Source organism: Alexandromys fortis, unplaced genomic scaffold, assembly GCF_014885135.2.
Source record: "Alexandromys fortis isolate MF-2015 unplaced genomic scaffold, M_Fortis_MF-2015_v1.1 scaffold_22, whole genome shotgun sequence".
NCBI lineage: Eukaryota > Metazoa > Chordata > Mammalia > Rodentia > Cricetidae > Alexandromys > Alexandromys fortis.
The window spans coordinates 1,072,960-1,091,420 of record NW_026067900.1 but is presented as its reverse complement, the minus strand read 5'-3'; the positions used below and the strand labels follow the sequence as shown (position 1 = coordinate 1,091,420).

At 45.8% G+C, this 18,461-nt stretch overlaps 1 long non-coding RNA gene across 2 annotated transcripts; it reads left to right on the top strand.

Annotated features, from left to right (window-relative positions):
- The first annotated feature begins 221 nt into the window (after window positions 1-221).
- On the top strand, window positions 222-13,574 carry LOC126490923 (uncharacterized). 2 transcript variants are annotated; one of them, XR_007589273.1, is made up of 3 exons: window positions 222-344; window positions 9,772-9,874; window positions 11,468-13,574. It is a non-coding gene; the product is annotated as an uncharacterized lncRNA (long non-coding RNA). The 2 variants fall into 2 exon arrangements; XR_007589274.1 differs by having other exon boundaries at window positions 11,337-13,574.
- The last annotated feature ends 4,887 nt before the right edge of the window (window positions 13,575-18,461 follow it).

The window sequence follows — 18,461 nt, the reverse complement described above, 5'->3', positions numbered from 1 at the left end:
GTGAGAAAGCCTGCACCACCCAACAAGCTTGCTTTGGATAGTGTTAGGGATCAAATCCAGAGGTCTATGGGTGCCAGGCAAGCTCTCTACTGTGAGCTACATCCTGGACCCTATTTTGGTTTCTTGCCCTTTAAATTTTCTTTAAGGAACCCATTCATAGGTGTTGAGCGTGAAAAGAACTGGCTGCTGTTAGGCAATCTCTGAGCATTTAGCAGCCAGATGGCTTCCTAAAATGACTCACCGCCCCAAGCCAGCTCTCCACTGTGCCTCCGAGAGAGAGAGGAGGGGACTCGGAAACCCCCTCACAATTGGCTTCAGGGGTCTCTGACGCAGAAGAATTTGAGGTGAGAGGTCCAGGCCCAAGGGAGGGACGGTTTCTGATGAGCTCATGGGGAGGGAATGTCTCCCTGAGCAGAGGTGGGAGCCTGGGACAGCTGCCAGGAGCAGGGTCAGGAAGCAGGACAGACAGAAAAAGGAATTCGGCCTGAGGATTAGCCCTCTTTAGGGGTCTCAAGGAATTGCTTTGAAGTTTCATCCCCAGGCAGGCTCCTCCTAGGGAAAAGACAAACAAAGGGCTTTTGTCTCCCCCCCCCCAGCCTAGCAGAGGACCCAGCCTTGCCTTAAGGTGAGGGTCTGACCACAGCTGAGCCCTGCCACAGCTCCCAACACCCACACACCGCAGAGCTGCCTACACCCTGCTTTCGAAAGTTTCAATGGAGTTTAAACGGTTTCTCAGAGGTTTCTTGTAGACTCCCAGACCTTGTTAAACATGTTTTAAAAAGGGGGATTTTAGAGATGATGCCTTGGGGATCTAAGGTGTTTTGCGTTGTTTTTACATTCTGAGAATTGAACCCAGGCAAGCGTTCGTGTTTCCTTCCACCTCGAGCTACACAGCCTAGCAGGATCTCGGTTTTAAGCAAAGCGTCCAGCTGATTTTGGTATGTAGTCATGTTTCGTAGCTAGGATAACATGGTGTGGTGATAGTTCATTTGTATTTTAGTAAATAAAGCTTGCCTGAAGATCAGAGAGTGAAACAACCCCACTGGTCAGCCTTACAGACCAGGCAGTGGTGGCACACACCTTTAATCCCAGTAGCCACTCTAGTTTGCCATGGAAACCAGGTGGTAGTGGTACACGCCCTTAATCCCAGCACTAGAGAGGATTATAAAACGGGAGGAGACAACTCTCAGCTCAGTCTCATTCTGAGGATTCCTGGAGGCAGGATCACCATTTTGGACTGAGGCAGAGTAAGGGCCAGTGGCTGGCTGCTTTGCTTTTCTGACCTTCAGGTCAAACGCTAGTATCAGTCTCTGGGTTTTTATTAATCGCACTACACATGGGTACCCTTAATCCTGGTGTTCAAAAGGCCTCTGAAACCAGGCCCAGTAGGGAACACAAACTGCAATAAGATACAATAAACAACAGATAACATGTTTCAAGATTATGTGTGTGTGCATGCGTGTGTGTATGTGTGTGTGTGAGTGTGTGGAAGAGATATAGAGAGTAGGCAGCGTTAAGGAGATGCCATGTAGCTGCCCAAGAAGCAAGAGGAAACAAACCACAAGCCTCGTGGAAAATATAAAATAATAGAAATGGATTAATTTAATGAGTAAGAGCTAGCTAGAAATAATGCCTAAGCTATTGGTCAAACAGTGTTGTAATTAGTATAGTTTCTGTGTGGTTTTATTTGGGTCTGGGTGGCCAGGAAATGAACGAACAGTCTCTGTTTACACCACCACTGCCCTGCCCAATAAGATTTGCAATTGGTATCTTTATAGCTGATTTTGCCTCACACCTGCTTGGTTTTTATTTTGCTGTACGAATCCTCTGAATCTCTCCCGTTCACGTTTCTTTCTCTGAGACATGGGCTTGTTGGTTCCACCAGCCACCTTTCTGAGCATCCCTTCCTCTCCTGAGCTTTGGCATGGAGTCAGCTATGCCCCTAAAGCTGAACATGCTGCGAGTGTTGCATTTCGCTTTGAGGTTTCCCTCTCATATTGTATAACTCACTCCCCCTCCAACAGTTTCCCTGGTCTTTGTCACCCCAGTTCACAACCAAGTCTCACTGGGCCCAGGCTCAGCACTGTGAGAGAGTTGGGGTGGACATTGCCAAGGCCTCCTTCCTTCCCTCTCGCATCCTCAGAATGCAACTTTCTGGAAGAGAAAGCCCAAGCAGGGGTCACTGTCCTTCAGGCTCCTCTCATGGAAAGGATGCTCTAGTACCACGCAGTGGGCCTGGCTCTGCTGTCTGGGACAGGGCATCTGATTTCCCATTGTGCAAGGGAAACTCAGCTGGCTACTGCTGCCTGCTTCAGATCAGACCTCAATCAAGCCTGACTCCCCAACTGAGGGCTCAGTCCTCACTGTTTATTAAACACTGAGACTATCATATCTGCATATCCCTGTGCCTTTGAGCCGAGTCTCCCCCCCCCCCCGCCGCCCACCTCATGTAGCCCAGGCAAGGCCCAGACTCATCATGTAGCCCATGATAACCCTAGACTTTTGGTTGCCCTGCTTTTACTTGCTAGGATTACAGGTGTGTGCCACCGTGCCCAGTTTATACAGTTCTAATGATCAAGTGTAGGACTTGGTGTTTGCTGGACAAGCATGCTGCAGAGTTACCACCCCTAACCTATGCAGCCTTTCTTCAGCCAACACTTAGAGAACAGGGTCATGAAAGAACAATCCTACTAAGCCATCTCATCCTAGGTATCTTGCTGGAGTCGAGCTTTAAAAGAAAATCAAAATCAAGAGCAATTCAAAGTTCTCAGGGATGTTTCCCTTGGCACTGAAAACAGTAATTATAAGAACCAAGAAAATGCAATAGGAGCCATGGTTCGTCTATCTGTTTGTTTCAACATCATATTTTTATTGCTTCTTTGGGAATTTTCCATCATACACCCCGAACACACTCACTTCCCAGCCATCTCATATCAGTACCCCAACCACCACTAAAAAAAGTCCAATTTATGGGAGGCGGGGAGGAGGCGAAAAATTTTTTTTCAATAAAAAATTATATTTAAAAAAAAGTCCAATTTATCTTATCCATATACCCACTGGAGCATGGCCAAACTCTCAGTGGCCTGTCCCTTAAACAGACCTGAGTTCTTCCCCTCCTGCACCCCCGCCAGAAGCCATCAGTTGTGGAGAGCTACTCTTCAGCATCCTTATCACGCTTTTTAAAGAGTTCTCTACCGTAGGTTCCTGTTTGGGCTGTTACTTTGGGGGTGTGTTAGGGTGGGGGTAGGATTGTCACAGAAGCCTTCTTTATCCCTCTTTCTCAACTGTGCATCTGCAATCATCAGTATCGCTGCAAGAGTTGCTTCCTTGTCCTTTACCGTCAGCAGGAGCATGGGTAGCGGATTCCACATGGTTTCTGGCAGCAGCACAGACCATGAACAGCCCTGTTTTAATGGTAATGTACCTGCCTTTCTAGACCAGGTCTAAGTCACGGGAGGTGGAACAGGGAAAGAAAGAGCCCTGTGTTTGACTCTTGTTGAGAATCAGTCGCTAACTTCGTGCGTGACCCTGGGTACCAATTATCTCTCCATCTCTCCCCATTAAAGGGAGATCCCCCTCCAAAGTGGATCTGGCAGCACGGACTTGTAAACCCAGCTCCTTGGGAGGTAGGGGTAGGAGGATCAAAAGTTCAAGACATGCCTGAGCTGCAGAGTGAGTTTAAGGTCAGTTTGAACAGCTAAGTGAGACTCTGTATCAAAATAAGAAAGACAATAAAAGGGTTGAGGCTGTAACTCAGTGGTAGGTCACTTGCCTGGCATGTGTGAGGAACTGGGTTCTATTCCCAGAAGCACCAAGAAGAATGGGTAACCCCTCCCCGCCCAGTTAGAGGGGCCTGGGATTCTCTCACTAGGTCAGTGTGGCCTCACATTCCACGGAACAGAAGCAGGATCCCATGTGAGCCCCCATTCTCAAGGGCTATGTGGTATTCTCATTTTTCTTCTTCCTACTATGGCCCAAACTTGAATTCCTCATCAAGGCTTTAAGAAGTCTCACGGGGTGAAGGGTCTCCATGGGCCCAGTGTTTGCATTCCATGGTGAGTCCCCAAGAATGATCCTCAGCACCGAAGGGGGGAAAAACTGAGAGAAAGTAGGGTCATTCTCTCTGCTTCCCAGAGAAAAACACTACAGTTGGCAGTTAAGCAGTGTGTGCAGAATCAGAGTCAGAGTGAGAAAGCAGCCCTGCCTTCAGCACAGTCCCGCCCTCTTCTTTGTTCTGGGCAGGACCCCTGAAAAGCTGGCACTGTAAGGAGCAAGGGGATCTCTCTGTGTGCCCAATCCGCCTGCTCAGGACTTCAGAAAACATACAGGCCCTCAGAGCAAGTCTTCCAGTGGGCTGCAGCAGCCCACGGGGTGTTCACCAATGAGATCTATACTCCACAGCTGGGCCAACTTCCACCCACCCCCCACTCCCCCGCCATCAAATCTTGCCAAAGTGAGGTTTACTGAAATCACAGGGGCTCACCTTGTAGATGAAGTCTGATAACCTCCCTCCCCCTCCATCATGGCACCCCAAGGCAACATTAGAACCTGATGATTTTTGCCAAGGAAAACAGCACTTAGCTTTCTGTCAAGGTCTTGGCCTCATGACTCCTAGCCCAGGACAGAACTGCAAACCTGGCAATATTCATCCTTACCACCCATGATGCTGTTCTGCCTGGCACACTTTCTCTCTTCAGTGACCCTGTCACCCTCCCTCTACCTATGCTGGGGAAGGCAGCCTGAAGGATGCTTTTTCCTAATGGAAGTCTTCATGCTTAAAAGAACACACACACACATTAAAGCCCAAATTTGCACATACGCCCGTTGCTTATTGGTTTTCAGATTAGATGCTATAAAATTAGATACTAGGGAAAAGATTTTAAAGTAAAAAAAAAATTTAAATAAATAAAGGATTGGGGATGTAGCTCAATTGGTAGAGAGCTTGCCTAACATGCAAAGTGGCCTGGGTTTGGTCCTCAGTTCTGCATACTCTAGGTACGGTAGCACATACCTTGTAATCTCAGCCTTTGGGAAGCAGAGTCTGGAGAATCAGATCAGAGGCAAAGCCTCAGCTACATAGCAAACTGAAGGCTAATCTGGGCCTCTCAGAGAATCATAAGGTATACTCATTTAAAAAAAATCTGAAACTCAATCGAGAGACGGGTGGGGGGAGGAAAAGGGAGAGGAAGAAAGGAGGAAGGGAAGGAGGAAAGGAGAGAGAGAGAGAGAGAGAGAGAGGAACAAACTTAAATTTGTATATTCCAGCTGTTCCCACCATGACTGACCTTCATGTACATCGTACCCAGTTCCTGTAAACATCTTGCAGAACACATGAGGAGACATAGCCCTAGAAATACTCCTGTTGATTTTTATTGTTGTTATGATTTTTAATGGGGGGGGGGTGATCCTCAAAGGCCAGAAGAGGGCATTAGGTCCTCTGGAGCTGCAGTTATGTGTGGTTGGAGCTGCCCAACACAGGTGCTGGGAGCTGAGTCTCAGTTCTCTTCAAGAGCAGTAAGAACTCACAGCCAGTGAGCCATCTCTCCAGGCCCAAATCTTGTGTTTGGTGCCGGAATGACAGTTTCTCTCTCCTTTCTCTTGTTTGTTTGAGACAGGCTCTTATACACCCTGGGATAACCTCGAACTCCCTATGCAAGCAATAAATAGCTTTGAAGTCCTGATCCTCCTGCCTCTACCTGTCAAGTACTGGGATTCCTTTCCACACCCTGTTTATGAGGTGCTGGGAATCAAACCCAAAGCTTCACGTATGCTAGGCAGGCACTCTGCCAACTGAGCCCATCTCTACCCCGCCCCCATTATATACTTTCTGGGTGCTGCCTGATTCCTTCACAGCTGTAGCTGTGAGCAGTGTTCGAAGGGGAAAATGGGGCCAGTGGCCGACATCATTGGATTGTTCTGGTGGTTTCCTTGGTGCTCCCTCCCTAACTCCACATACTCTTCCTCGTACCTCCATCCATAAACCTCCCCTCCCTGTTTCTGTTCCCTCCCTGTTTCTGCTCCTACATAGCCTCCTAAAAATCCGGGTTGAGCAGTGACCCTGGGTTCACTGCTGTCAAGAGTTTGACATCTTACTCTCAGACGGCAAGTTGTTTTGTTTATTTGTTGTTTGTTTGTTTGCTTGCTTGCTTGTTTATTCATTTATTTTTGAGACATGGTCTCTTTACACAGCCCGTGAATGTCCTGGAACTCACTACATAGACTGGGTTGGACTTGAACTCACAGATCTTTGCCTACCTCTACCAAAATGCTTTTTAACCTTTTGAGAGGTAGCTCCATGGTGACAATGGAGAAGAAATCGGAAATGAGAGAACTGAGGTACAATGGTTCATTGAGAGATTTGATTCAGACACTCCATGCTCCGCTACTTTGGTAGGGCAGAGCTGGGTGCAGATCCTAACAGTTATGACACAACGTTCTCAGTCATATAATGAGCTCCACAGTCATTTGGTCCCAAAACTCTGATTCCATGCTGGTCCAATAATTTTTTGTTTTGTTTTGTTTTGTTTTGAGATGGAGTTTCTCTGTAGCTTTTGAGCCTGTCCTGGAACTAGCTCTTGTAGACCAGGCTGGCCTCGAACTCACAGAGATCCGCCTGCCTCTGCCTCTCAAGGGCTGGGATTAAAGGTATGCGCCACCACCTCCTGGCAATTTTTTTTTTTTTACTTTTAAAAATACTTATGAAACACAGAGGCTCCAGGTCTAGCCCAGAGCTGGTACTGAACTGCTCTCAGGTGATCCCTGGAGGTTTAAGAAACCATGCTCCAGAGACTTAAGGGACAGGGACACACCTCTCTTCTTTCACACTTCCCAGGGCTAGGCAGAAGAGGACATTTGGCTTTGGAACCCTAATCCATTTACTGAGGTGTTGGTGAGATGCTTGGTGCAAATTGAGAGTCCTGGGGCTCACAGCAGGACAATAATTGAAGCAGAATTCAGGACAGAAGGGGAGATCATCAAACATCACTTGCAGAGGAGAAAATATGTTATTGAAAAACACACACATAATACATGTACACACATGTATACATATATATGCACACATGCACATTACATAAGCACACATTTTATCATGGGTTTAATGACATCCTGCCAATTTCTTCAGGCATTTGTCCTTCCCTACACCATATTTTTGTTCTGGATAAAAATCCTGACCTGATCCAAACTAAAGACCCGCTCCCCAGAATACAGTATTCATTTAACATGGGTCTGTGTATTCAGCTTCATACTAAAGTGTTTCTGGACATTGGGAAGACTGAGTTGAGCATCTCTGTCAGGCATCTTCTGAGATGGCCTAGTATGCTTTCTATTGCTATAATAAAACCCTGACTTAAAACAACTTTGGGAAGAAAGGGTTTCTTTGAGGAAAGTCAGAACAGGAACCTAGAGGCAGGCACTGAAGCAGAGACTGTAATGGTAAAAGTAAAATGCTGCAGATCCCTGAGCAGCGGCAGCAGGTCCCTAGAGCAGCCAGTCCCAGGCAGGGACAGTGCCATTCTCCTGAGTGGCAGCAGCAGGCCATGAGTCCAAGGCAGGGAGCGTGTGGTGGGTGAGAGACCTCAGTGGGGAAATCAGTCTCACAAGGAGAGACAGACAGATGGGCACACTGCACGTTTCCAAAGGTGGCTGGTCTTGGGCAGGGAGGCATGCAGTGGGTGAGAGACAGAGACAAGGATAGGTATGTCATGCAGAGTGAGGTTGGATATTTATTTAGTGGGTTATGGGGGGAGAGGAAAAGGGAAGAAGAGCAGAGGGAAAGAGAGAGAAATAGAGAGGAGGAAGGGGAGAAGTGGGGAGAGACAGAAGTTGCCTCTGTGAGAGAGGGACAGAAAAGGAAGGACTCAGGCTGAAAGCTGGAGATCAGCTTGCCTTGGCAGACAGGTGAGGGAGTGGGCATGGCTTGTCTCTTAAAGGGACAGGACAGATCATTACATTCCCATCTCTCTTTTATAATAAAAAGGCAGGAGTTTAGGAACAACTGGTTAAAGGAATTGGGGTGGCAGATTCTCAAGACTGCTTCCTGCTTATTTGTGGGTGTCATCTTGGGTGAAGAGCCTGAGAAAGCTGGGTGCTGGTCACATCCTGGAGTAGCTGGTCTGTTTGTTCCTGTCCGGTGTTTGTGGTATGAAAATGTCTGGTGTCTCTTACACCTGTTTAAGGCATTGGCAGAACAGAAGACAAAGTTAAGTTTAAGAAAAATATTTTTAGGACCAGGGAATTGAGGGGGTTGTATATGACCTGTTTAAGGTGGATCCTTTAATTCGGCTCTCTGGAACTCACAAGAATCTTTTGGAGTTTGTGAAAACAGAAATTTTAGACATATACATTGTATAAACAGTAGCATATTTATGTCAGAATGACTGTGACAGATATTTTTGAACAATGAAAAGTATATTTAAGACTATGGAAGGCAGCGTGAGAGAGAAATTTGATAAATTGTATTTGTCCTCACACCTTTATAACTTGCAGGTCTTGTATTTGTATTTTACTGAAATTTGTTTGGTGAGGTTGTCCTTTTAAACTGACAAAAGCTCTCAGCTGTCAAACTGCATCAGAGATCTTTGAGAAGGATAAAATTTTACTTGAGTTATTGATTAAAAAAACAACAGAGAACTTACTTTGTTGTCACCCAGAGCTATTCCTCAAGGTCCTCCATGGTCATTGAGAGTCATATTTGCCTTTTTCTGTATAGCACAGGGCCTGCCAGGCTCCAGAAGATCCTGTGGGCTAAGAAATCTGTAGGATGACAAGCCTATCTTGTCTGAGCAGCGAGGCTGTTGAGTCCATAGGTTCTGTCCACTTCTGGAGCTCTTCAGAGACCATGAAGAGACACTGCTGCCTGGCGTACTCCCTGTGGTGTTGCAAGGAGAGAGCTGCTTGTTCGTCGTGGCTGCCCTGCTAGCTTAGCCCCTAAATAACCACACAGAAGCTTTATTAATTAAATGACTGCTTGGCCTATTAGCTCTAACTTCTTATTGGTTAAGTCTTACATATTAGTTTAACCCATTTCTATTAATCTGTATATCACCATGAGGTCATGGCCTACCAGCAAAGTCTCAGCACATCTATCTCCGGCAGCAGGTCCATGGTGATTCTCTGCCTCTGCCTCCCTTTTTCCCAGCATGCCATTTAGTTTCCCCCACCTACCTAAGTTCTGCCCTATCAAGGGCCCAAAGCAGTTTATTTATTAACCAATGAAAGCAACACAAAGACAGAAGGACCTCCTACACCACTGTGGTTTAGTTCTGCCTGCTCTTTTATGGTGCCCAAGACCACCTGTCGAGGGCCATCCACCACCTCCAGTGGACTGGGCCTTCCTACATCAACCATCAATCAAGAAAGTGCCCACGGGCTTGCTGATGAATCATTCTTATGACAACATTTTCTTAATTGAGGTCCCTTTTTTTCAAATGACTTTAGTGTGTGTCAATTTGACAAAATACTAACAAGTGAGTTCAGAAGTTTAGTGTCCAAAAGGAAACACATAGAACACATGCTACTGTGCAAAAAGAATATGTACCAACAACACAGGATGCCTAGGAGAGAGAACCTTCCCCGAGAGGAGAAGCTGTGGGGACTGGGGCTTGTCAGAGAAAGAAAAGGATTCCAGTCAGGTAATGATGGCTGCCAGGAAGAAAGACACTAGGATGGCAAAGGAGACTGGGCACCTAGCTCACGGGGTGGGGAAGGCAAATGGATCTGGCATCCAAAGATCCCTGCTTTCCAGTTAAGGATTCTGCTCATTATCTGTAGGTGGTGGAGACCACAGAAGAGCTTGATGAAGGTGGGCCCCATTACCAAAGGCAAAGACAAAAAGCAGAGGAGTAAGAAGAGAAGGCGCTTGCTTTGGGACAAGGTGAGTGTGATTCCCCAGGAAGCTTCCCTGCTCAGCTGCCTGGGAAGCTGCTGAGTGCAGAGATAAGCCTGAAACTAAAGACACAGGCCCCAGCTAGAGGCTAGCATCAGAGAACCTCCCCATAAAGGCAAGAGTCCCAGGAGAGCACACTGCAATGAAAAGGCCACAGGAAGTCATCTGCCACAGCAGAGGGCCTTCACTTCCAGGTACAACTTAGCCCTAGGGTTTATCCAAGACCAAGAGACGTCACTTACTGTAATCTAGCCTTCCCCTGGGACTTGCTTTTCCCACTATCCAACTGTGGCCCCACGTCTGCGTGGAGCCCAATTAGGCCCTGGAGTTTAGCCAGCTATCCACCAGACCAATTGCCTGGGAAGAGAACTGGCTGGGACTTCCTGCTTCCCTTATCACCTCCCAAATGAGTCTTCTTGCTAGCCTAACACTCTATACGACTCTAGACCTGAGCACCAGTGCCACAAAATTAAGCAAACCAAAGGTGTCTTAGAAACTCTCGACAAACAGGGTGGTAGTGGTGCAGGCCTATAATTCCAGAGGCGGGTGAATCTTGGTGAGTTCGAGGTCAGTCCGGTCTACAGAGTGAATTCCAGGTCAGCCAGGACTGTTACACAGAGAAACCCTGTTTTGAAAGAAGGAAGGAAGGAAGGAAAGAAAGAAAGAAAGAAAGAAAGAAAGAAAGAAAGAAAGAAAGAAAGAAAGAAAGAAAGAAGAAAGAGGGGGAGGAAGGAAGGAAGGAAATTCTCAACAAGCAGGACCCTGTTTCTTTGCTCTAGAAACTCTTAAAAATCGGTATATTTAGAGCCATTGTCCCTAGAGCATGCTGAGTAGACAGGACAAAGTGAACCGTCCTGTTATCATTTATAAAGAGGTGAGGGGGCCGGTCCCACAAGGGTTGGTGCAGATCACCCTGAGGCCTCAACAGGTGCCCTGGCAGGTGGCCTGAGGCCTCACAGAAGACAGACAGATCCACCATGCAGAGAGAGCTGAGGTGTAGAGTCTATTTAGTGAGTTTTGGAGGGGGAAGGGAGAGAGAAGGGGGAAGGGGAGAAGGGGAAGGGAGAGAGGAAGAAGGGCAGACAGGGATAGAGAAGCTGGAGAGGAGGTGGGAGATCCGCTTGCCTCAGTGGAAGTGGGGAGGTTGGGAGTGGGCAGAACTTGTCTCTTAAAGGGACAGGGTACGCAGGTGACAGACCAGACCAGCATATTACAACATGTCCCCCTGTCCCCCTGTCCCCCTGTCCCCACTTTCCTACCTACCTGGCTAACACTAAATTCTCTCCTCCTGTCAGTATTTAGCCATAGAGAAGTGGGTGGGACCATGTTTCCTTGGGTGGGTAAGATTCAGGTATTTACTGGGGTTCCAGCTCACCGCTCCTTACATACTTTTCTATGTTTCCAACCTGTCACCCCATTTTGACAACTTCCATGTTTACCTCCCGGTCAGGTTCCTAAGATGAGTCTGGAGTTCCCGAAAGCCAGGAGGATTTCTATGACTGAGAGGGGGTGGGTCTTCATTGTAGAGGAGGATTGTGTCAACTGCCTGGATGAGCTAACAACTTCTGCACCTCTCACTAGCTGTGACCTCAGCCTTGCCTGGAGTTCTTTATATGGAAACCAAGAGTTTTGAAGCACAGTCCCATAGAGATGTGACGTAAAAATGTGCTCATATACGCAAGTCTTCACTGGAGGCTGGAGAGATGGCTTTTCAGATAAAGGACTCATCCTACAAGCACAAGGAACTGACGTCAGATCCCCGGTGCTCACGTCAAAAGCAGGGTGCGATCAGAAAAATCATCCACCATGACCAAGTAGGCTTCATACCAGAGATGCAACGATAGTCCAACACTGAAAATCTGTCGATGCAATCCACCATAGAAACAAACTGAACAAAAAACCCACATGGATATCTCATTAGATGTTGAAAAAACCTCTGACAAAATACAACACCCCTTCATGATAAAGGTATTGGAGAGAGCAGGGATACAAGGAACACACCTAAACATAATAAAGTCAATATACAGCAAACCAATAGCCAACATCAAATTAAATGGAGAGCAACTCAAAGCAATCCCACTGAAATAAGGAACAAGACAAGGTTGTCCACTCTTTCCACACCTATTTAATATAGTACTTGAGTTTCTAGTTAGAGCAATAAGACAACAAAAGGAGATCAAGGGGATATAAATCAGAAAAGAAGTCAATCTCTCACTATTTGCTGATGATATGATAGTTTACATAAGGGACCCCAAAAATTCTACAAGGAACTCCTATAACTCATAAACACCTTCAGTAATGTAGCAAGATACAAGATTAATTCAAAAAAATCAATAGCCCTCCTTTACAGAGATGGTAAATGGGCTGAGAAAGAAATAGAGAAACATCACTCTTCACAATAGCCACAAATAACATGAAATATCTCGGAGTAACTCTAACCAAACAAGTGGAAGACCTATATGACAAGAACTTTAAATCTTTGAAGAAATAAATTGGAGAAGACACCAAAAAAATGGAAAGGTCTCCCATACTCTTGGGTAGGTAGAATTAACATCATAAAAATCACAGTCCTACTCAAAGCAATCTACAGATTCAATGCAACGTCCAGCAAAATCCCAGAAATATTCTTTACAGACCTCAAAAGAAAAATACTCAACTTCATATAGAAAAGCAAAAAACCCAGGATAGTCAAAACAATTATGTACAATAAAGAAACTTCTAGAGGCATCAAAATCCCTAACTTCTAACTCTACTACCAAGCTACACTCTGAAAACAGCCTTGTATTGACATAAGAACAGACAGGAGGACCAATGGAACCGAATCAAAAACCCAGATATCAATCCACACACCTACAAACACCTGATTTTTGACAAAGAAGCAAAAAATATAAAATGGAAAAAAGAAAGCATATTTAACAAATGGTGCTAGCATAACTGGACATCAACCTGTAGAAGAATGAAAACAGACCCATATCTATCACCATGCACAAAACTCAAGTCCATATGGATCAAAGACCTCAACATAAAGACAGCCACACTGAACCTCATAGAAGAGTAGGTGGGAAGTCCACTTGAATGCATTGGCACAGGAGACCACTTTCTAAATATAACCCCAGCAGCACAGACACTGAGAGAAATAATTAATAAATGGGACCTCCTGAAACTGAGAAGCTTCTGTAAAGCAACGGACACAGTCACCAAGACAAAACGGCAGCCTACAGAATGGGAAAAGATCTTCACCAACTCCACCTCAGACAGAGGGTTTATCTCCAAAATATATGAAGAACTCAAGAAATTGGTCATCAAAAGAGAAAATAATTCAGTAAAAAAAAATGGGGTACAGACTTAAACAGAGAACTCTCAACAGACAAATCTAAAATGGCTGAAAGACACTTAAGGAGAAGCTCAACATCCTCAGCTATTAGAGAAATGCTAATCAAAACAGCTCTGAGATTCCCTCTTAAACCTGTAAGAATGGCCAAGATCAAAAACACTGATGACATCTTATGCTGGAGAGGATGTGGGGTAAAGGGAACAAGCCTGCATTGCTGGTGGGAGTGCAAACTGGTACAGCTGCTTTGGAAATCGTATGGTGATTTCTCAGAAAATTAGGAAACAACCTACCTCAGGACCCAGCAATACCACTTTTAGGTACATGTAAAGGATACTCAATTGTGCCACAAGGACATGGGCTCTGCTATGTTCATAGCAGCATTATTTGTCATAACCAGAACACAAAAACAACCTAAATGCCCCTCAACCGAAGAATGGGTAAGGAAAATGTGATACATTTACACAATGGAGTATTGCACAGAGGAAAAAAAATAATGACATGTTGAAATTTGTGGGCAAATGGATGGATCTGCAAAACATCATATTGAGTGAGGTAACCCAGATCCAGAAAGATAGATATAATATGTACTCACTCATAAGTGTCTTTTAGACATAAAGCAAAGAAAAATCAGCCTACAATTCACAACCCCAGAGAACCTAGACAACAAAGAGGACCCTAAGACATACATTGATCTAATCTACATGGAAAGTAGATAAAGACAAGATCGCCCGAGTTCATTGGGAGTGTGGGGATCATGGGAGAGGTGGGAGGAAGGAGGGGAGCAGGGAAAAATATATAGTTCAATAAAAACAATTTTAAAAAGAAATAAAACAAAAACACTCAAAAATAAATCAAGTTTGAGAAGCAATTCTTTAGTAAAGATTACTTTGATTTCTTCTGCAAGGTTGTGACTTGCCCCAAGTCACAGAGGAAAATTCCTGACACACTTTGTGCAGAATGTCAAGTTCTCCAACTCCGAGGCCAGCTCTCTCTCCAAGTGAACCTGTTGTCACGTTGACTGAGGTGCTTCAGATGATGGCTTTGCTTCTCGGGTGAAGACTTGCTCTTGAAATTCATTTGAGACAGTTTGTATCGCTGGCTGACTGTTAACCTGGTACCTTCAAGACTCTGGCCCTGCGAGACCAGATATAACTAAAAATGACGTAAAATGTCTCATCTACCTGTGAGTGCCAGAAATTGTGTTTCTAGTGTTGATGTAGGGAAGGGTTAAGATTGTCAAACAAAATACAGGATAGAAGATTAAATTTGAGTATCAGGTAAACAACAAGTGCTTAGCATTTAAAGGTGAATGTTGCCTAAGTACTTTATATGCATAAGATATATTAAATATCCACAAAACATACGTATACTAAAAAGAAAACAAACAAAGAAGCAAAAACAAAAAAAACAGGGTATGGTAGCACATAGCTATAATCACAGCGCTGGGGAGGTAAAGACCAGCAGACCCCAGGGGTGCCCTGGTGACCCAGCCTAGCAGAATTGGTGAGCTCCAGGTTCTGAGAGATCCTGACTCAAAAATAATATGGAGAGTGACTGAACACCTGACACTGATTTCTGCCCCCCACCTCCACGCCCCAAGAAGACATACATACACACTTGAGTCACTCTGGTCCTGTCCCTTCACTGCGAGGTTCTGGATGTCTCTTCTTAGACAAGATCCTGGGAAGAGGACTTGCACGTAGTCATACAGCAAGCCAGGGGGAGAAAGCAGACGCTCGCAACTGCTTGTCCACAGCCATTCTGCCGCTTCTCACCTGGCTCCTGCTCAGGAAGTGTCTGGCCCCTGCAGAGAACCCTTCAAGCACAATTTACACTCAGCCCCCCCACTCACCTGGGCCAGCTATTGAAAACATATAGTGTGTGGGAGATGTGTGTGTGTGCATGCGTGTGTGTGCAGGTGTGGGGGGCAGGTGTGTGCGCATGTGCGTGTTTGCATGTGTGTGTGCAGGCATGAATGTGTGGGTGCTCATGTATACACATCAGTCACCATGCACGTGGAGGCCGAGGTTTGTGTTAGAAATCATTGTCCATCACTCTTCCACTTTATTCAATGAGGTAGACTCCCAAGCAAACCCAGAACTCACATACACAGCCCTTGTCACGGGCCAACATGCTCTTGGGATCCTGTCTCTTCTAAAACTAGAGTTACAGGCAGGCTGCCACGCCTTCTTCGAAATCCTAGCTCTGAGTCTGAGGCTCACCCACTGAGCCATCTTCCCAGCCCCACATTGTTTTTTTGAGATAGGGTCTCTCACTTGGACCTGGAGCTTGTCAGGTAGGCTGGACTTGCTGGGCAGTAAACTCCAGTGATCTTCCCGTCTCTACCTCCTCAGGGCTGGGATTGCAAGCATGTACTAACACACCCTGTTTTCACATGTGTGGGCGCTGCGTGTCAAACGCAGGTCCTCCTGCTCACAATAGCAAGTACTTTAAAAAATCGAGCCATCTCCCCAGCCTGCTGATCCAAAAGCATTTTAATATGCACAGCCAAGCCATGCTCCAACTCGGTGGTTCTGAGCCACGTTGTCCCCACTTTGAAAGAAGTCCTTTAAGGCTGCAGATGGCCTGTACTCTTGCCACGTGGCTGGTAGATGCCTGGAAGAGGCTTCAGTTCCCACACAGCATTTTAGGAATTTACAGCATGCCTTCATCCTTTCACCCTGAGAAGGAATGGTAGCCTTCCGGAGAAAAAAAACAAAACAAACAAAAACACCTGTACCCCGAACATCTGCAGGACAACCAACACTGGGATTCTCATTCCACTGGACATTGTTCACTGAAGTAGAAGCCACCAATGGGGTCGTGGGTAACCTTGCTCACAGCCCCTGCTTCTCAGATGTCACCTTCTACAAATGTCCCTAGCAGTGAAGTTACAACCGCTCCAGAAGCCTCCATCTTGCATTCCCTACAAGCAATAGCTGCATTGCCTCTCGTTCATCTGGGGCCATAAAACCCAGTGGGGAGAGACAAAGGCAGTAGTGAGGCCAGTTTGAAGAAAGAACAAATACTTGTGGAGCAGTTTGTGGAGGCGGTTTAAAGAACTATTGTTCGTGTGTGTGTGTGTGTGTGTGTGTGTGTGTGTGTGTGGTGGGTGATGCACAGGTGTGGGTGCAGGTGCCCGTGTGGGCATGGAGGTCAGAGAGGGATGTTTGCTGTCATGCCTTATTGTTCTTTACCTGTTCCCTTGAATCAGGAGTGCTCAGTGTGCCTGGGCTGCAGCCAAGAACCCTCAGAAGTCCTCTTGCCTCCACCAACCAATTCTCTGGGGTTACAGGCACATATGGCCATGCCCAGCTTTTTTACATGGGTGCCGGGCTTTTGAACTCAGGTCCCAAGCTTGCACAGGAAAGTGTCTGTATTTACCTGCTGGACTGTTTCCCCAGCTCAGGACTATCGCTCATTATGTCTATTATCAATGGTTACAACAAAGAATGGGTGTCCTCTGAGAAAGAATGTACAATTCCCCAATAGCTAAGGATATTGAACAGTTCTTAAGTGTCTTTCAATCATTTGAGATTCTTCTGTTGAGAATTCTCTATGTCTGTATCTAATTTTTATTTTTTTTTATTTTTTTTTTTGTTTTTTTTGTTTTTTTTTTTTTTAAAAAAGTTTTAGTACCTATAATTTTTTTTAATATTTATTTATTTATTTTGTATACAATATTCTGTCTGTATGCCTGAAGGCCAGAAGAGGGCGTCAGACCTCTTTACAGATGGTTGTGAGCCACCATGTGGTTGCTGGGAATTGAACTCAGGACCTTTAGAAGAGCAGGCAATGCTCTTAACCACTGAGCCATCTCTCCAGCCCCCTGTATCTAATTTTTAAATTGGATTATTATGTCTAGTTTCTTCAGTTCTTTATACATTTTGAAGATCTGTCCTCTGTCCTATGTGGGGTTGGTAGATATTTTTCTATTCAGTTGGTTTGAACTAGACTGAACCGGTATGAACCGGTCTAAACTGGTTTGAACTGGTCTAAGCCCAGATTGAACTGGTCTGAACCGGTTTGAACTGGTCTAAATCAGATTGAACAGGTCTGAACCAGTCTAAACCGGTTTCAGCCAGTCTGAACCTTTTTGAGCCGGTCTGAATGGCCTGAACCAGTTTGAACTTTGTCTAAGCCAGCCTGGTTCAGTCTGAACCAGTTTGAACTGGTCTAAACCAGTCTGAACTGGTATAAACCAGACAACCAGTTCAAACTGGTCTAAATCAGTCTGAACCGGTCTAAACTGATTTGAACTGGTCTAAACCGGTCCGAACCGGTCTAAGCCAGTTTGAACTGCTCTAAATCGGCTGAACCGATTTGAGCTGGTCTGAACCAGTTTGAACCTGTCTGAACCAGTTTGAACTTGTCTAAACCAGTCTGAGCTGGTCTACACCCATCTGAACTGGTTTAAACCGTCTTGAACCGGTCTGAACAGGTTTGAGCCAGGCTGAAATGGCTTGGACTGGTTTGAGCTTGTCTGAGCTGGTCTAAGCCGGTTTGAACTGGTTTGAACCGGTCTAGACTGGTTTGAACCAGTCTGGACCGGTTGGAACTGGTCTAAGCTGGGTTGAACCGGTCTGAGCCAGACTGAGCCGGTCTAAACTGGTTAGAGCTGGTCTAGGCCAGATTGAACCAGTCTGAGCCTGTTTGAACTGGTCCGAGCTGGTCTGAACCTGTTTGAACTGGACTGAATCGGTGTGAGCCAGTCTGAACCGGTTCTAGCCAGTCTAAACTGGTTTGAACTGGTCTCAGTCGATCTGGTCTGGACTGGTCTGAGCCGGTTTAAGCTGGTCTTAACCCGTTTGAGCTGGTCTGAACCAGTTTAGACTGGTCCAAGCTGGCTTGAACTGGTCTGAGCCAGTTTAAATCAGTTTGAACTTGTCTAAGCCCGTCTAAACCAGTTTGAGCGGGTCTGAACCGGTTTTAGACCGGTTTAGACTGGTCCAAACTGGCTTGAGCTGGTCTGAACCGGTTTAGGCCGGTATGAACTGGTCTAAACTGGTTTGAGCCAGTCAGAGCCAGTTTGAGCAGATCTGAACTGGCTTAAACTGGTCTGAACTGGTTTGAGCCAGTTTGGACCAGTCTAAACCGGTCTCAGCTGGTCTGAATTGGTCTAACCCGGTTTGAGCTTGTCTAAACCGGTTTGAACTGGTCTAAGCCAGATTGAACCAGTCTGAACCGGTTTGAACTGAACTGGACCGGTTTGAGCCAGTCTGAAATGGTTCAAGCCAGTTT